Here is a 3,735-nt window from a genome sequence, read left to right as displayed (position 1 = left end):
AGATGCTTTCCCTAATATGCAATAACTAGGAAGAAATGGGTAAGGAGGAAATCTAGTTGAAGAAAGGGCCCCATGAGAGAGCAATTAATGTGACCAATCAGAGGGGATGGGATGTGGGAAGATGGAATTTATTTATTTATTTTTTAACTATTTGCCTATACAGGTTTATTTTGGATAAAATAGCTGAAGATAGATTACAATGATACATTGTACAAATGGGCTAGAAAATAATTTAAGAGAGTATTTTACGCTCTGGATTCTAAAGCACCCTAAATGTGTCTTTCCCCAAGCCTGCAGGACAGGACTGGCCACCTTCTGCCTACATCCCTAGAGTGGAGAAGCTTTCCTCACAAAGATGGCTATTCATGTGTGATGAGCCAAATTTCTATCTTATAAAAGAAATTTTTCACGATCAAAAATAACCTCACCACACCAATACATTTTTCAGATCTGCAAATCTGAAGCAATCGAAACTCCATTAAGTACAGTAACAGTCTACTACACATAACTGTAGTATTATGAAGTGACAAAAATTCCCCACGTCTAAACAGTTTACCAGCTCTCAGCAAAGCAACAAGCACTTCAGTCATTTCCACGGTCTTTTGAGTTAATAGATTAGGGTTCCAATTCATGAATCCATACCACACCAAACTGAGAAATAAACAGGACGGTCTCGCCAACTGTGTCTGCCGACAGAATGCTATCTCCTGTCCTTTTTACCAGCTTTCCTCTTCCCAGAGAGCAAGTGCTTGGGCTTCATGTCAAACACGTGTCTGTCTGCCTCTCCTTTCTTCCCCAAGCGGTTCATCTTCTTCTGTGTGTTCTTCATCATTGTCTTGGCTTTCTTTACCATCTTGACATCCGGAAGACCGGAAACATCACGTGGAGTGCGAGAGCAGCTCCGGCTCCGGGCTACGGAAGAAGGCAGAACCGATTCTTCCCGCTTTCTTTTCCTAGTGACGCTCCGAGATCTTCTTGCCTGCACTGCATAATGGGCATTGTCTTTGTCATCCATGTTGACCCCGAGGCTGCGCATCTCGCTTTCCAAGACCGTCCGCTGAACCTTCTTGGCAGTCCGCGGCATCCGGGGCCCCCGCGTATTCTTCTCTCTGGACTGCAGGATTTTCAGCTTCTTCTTCTCTCTGATCTGCTTCGCCAGCTGTCGGATTTCCACCATTTCCTCGTCCTCACTCTCAGATTCACTATCATACTCTCCAGCAGCTGTCCTTAGCTCTTCTTCTTTTTCTAACTCTTCTAATTTCTTCATGATAGCAGGATCGATATAATCGGCTACATTATGGCCTTCCCAGATCTCTGGTATTTTATCGTATTTTTCCCGAAGAATTCATTAAATCCCAGTATTTTTGAAGATCCAAAATATAATCATCTCCCATCTCCAGCTCAAGATCTCGATCCCGCTTCTTCTTGGGCTGCTCCGCAATTTCCATCCTCCTCCTGTGCGCCAGCACTCCTTCTGGGATGAAACAGGGCCTTTCCTTATCATCTCTCTTGTTTGGTACAGCCAAATGCAATCTGTTCAGCACCTCATTCGCTTTATTTCCTTTCATTTTGGTTTCCACTCGATGAGCCAAAAGCCTATCACAAGCCTCAGTCTTAACTTTAATGACACCTTCCTCGGTCAGGGTGCTGGTCTCTATGACAGGGAAGCCTTCGGCCTGCAAGTCTACAAATATTTTCTGGTCTTCTTCAGGAAGCTCCGTGAGTCACTTCACGTCACATTTGTTTGCCACACCTATGAGAGGCTTATTGATGAAGAGAGGTCGGATGCTCCTTCAGCCCATGTCCACACTGCTCAGACAAATCCATCACATAGAGAATGGCGGCACGGAGGTGGGCCAGGGCAGTAATGGCCTGCATTTCGATGGTGTTCCGATCTTCCAAGGGATGGTCCAGAATCCCCGGAGAGTCTACGACCTGCCAACGCAGATACTTATAATCCATATGCCCAACAAACAGAGACTTGGTGGTGAATGCATAGGGCTGAACATCCACATCTGCTCTCGTCACCTTGTTGATGAAGCTGGACTTCCCCATGTTCGGATATCCACACAGAATCAGGGTCCTGGTATTTGGGTCAATGGTGGGCAAATGGGACAAATGCTGGTGCACTTGTTCCAAATACTCCAAACTCTGCCTCTGCCTCTTAATGATAGTGCACATTAGGCCGAGGGCAGCGTGCTTCAGCTGTTTGCAGCAGTAGAGGGAATCACCATATTTCCTAAGCCATACATAATCCTTAGCAACATTGTCCACTAAATTTTTGGCAATATTTATTTGTCCTAGAGCCAACTTGTAATGATCCTTGTCATTGAGAATATTCATCAAATCAGCATAAAATGGATGGATGTCATCCAATTTGGGAAAATCTGTAAGAATCTGTCATGGTAATTCTGTTGAGTAAATTTAACTTTTCTCATATAAAAGTGTCTAATGCGATGAATTTGGTAATGTATATGAATAACTGTTGGAGTCTTTCGTTGAGTCTTAGATAATGTCAGGTCGATAAAGTCCTTGGCAGACGGGACCACCGTAATCTTCTTGAAGTTGTAGTGTGCCATGCTGTCAGTGGGAAGCACGCGGAGACCCTGGAATCTCTTTAAAATGCATGATATATGTAAACAAATGAATCAAAGTTAATCACCAAATCAAGCATGGGATCAAGGGAGAGGGAGGGAATGGGACAGGGAGGGGATACGGGTTAATTGGATGATGTTGCTGGTATACCCTCACAAGTCTTGTACTCCATTGTGATGTTTGACTACAATGCACCAATAAAAATAGATATACACAGGGAGATGCAAAGCAAAACTACACTGAGATTCCATCTAACCCCAGTGAGAGTAGCAAGCATAAAGAAATCAAACAACAACAAATGCTGGCGAGGATGTGGGGAAAGAGGAACTCTTTTACACTGTTGGTGGGAGTGCAAACTAGTTCAGCCACTATGGAGATCTGTGTGGAGATTCCTAAGAAAGGTGGGAATAGATCCACCATATGATCCAGCTATACCACTCCTGGGTATCTTTCCAAAAGGGTTGAATTCAGAGAAATACAGCAACATATGCATACCTATGTTCATAGCAGCACAATTTGTAATAGCCAAAATATGGATCCAACCCAGATCACCATCAACAGATGAATGGATAGCAAAACTGTGGGAAATACACACAATGGAATTCTATTCAGCCATAAAGAAGAACAAAATTTTATCATTTGCAAGAAGATGGAAAGCCCTGGAAAGCATCATGTTAAGTGAGATCAGCCAAGCACAGAAGGAGAAGATACACATGTTTCCTCTAATATGCCCAAACTAGAAAACACAAAGGATACCAGTAGGACCCCAGATATTAGAGGGGAAATACTAGCTAAGTTTTAATGGAAAGATAGGAGAGGAGAAAGGCCGATCTTGATCAAGGAGCATCTTCACCTGAACATGTGTAAAATTATGAATAAGACATGGTTAACCTGGCCAACCATTGGTGGGGGGGGGAGAAAACGGGGGCGGGGGGAGAGGGCACCAAATATAATGTAAATGTATACTATTTATGTTCAATAAAAAAAATTGTTAAAAAAAAAAATAAAATAAAATAAAATTAAAAAAAAAAAATAAAAAAAAAAAATAAAAATAAAAAGGAAATCCTATTGAGGAGCAAATAAGGCAACCTAACTGAGTGGATGGGAGGGGGGAAGAAAGAAACTCTCTAAAGCACATGA

The 3,735-nt window shown here is 42.6% G+C and overlaps 1 pseudogene across 1 annotated transcript; it reads right to left on the bottom strand.

Annotated features, from left to right (window-relative positions):
- Window positions 1–700: 700 nt before the first annotated feature.
- LOC308279569 (GTP-binding protein 4-like) lies at window positions 701–2,579 on the bottom strand (annotated as a pseudogene). Its single transcript has one exon. The product of its transcript is annotated as a GTP-binding protein 4-like (transcript).
- Window positions 2,580–3,735: the final 1,156 nt, after the last annotated feature.

The sequence above is a fragment of the Muscardinus avellanarius genome, assembly GCF_963383645.1.
Source record: "Muscardinus avellanarius genome assembly, contig: SCAFFOLD_48, whole genome shotgun sequence".
In the NCBI taxonomy this organism is placed as follows: Eukaryota; Metazoa; Chordata; class Mammalia; order Rodentia; family Gliridae; genus Muscardinus; species Muscardinus avellanarius.
This window is presented reverse-complemented; position numbering and strand designations above follow the sequence as displayed.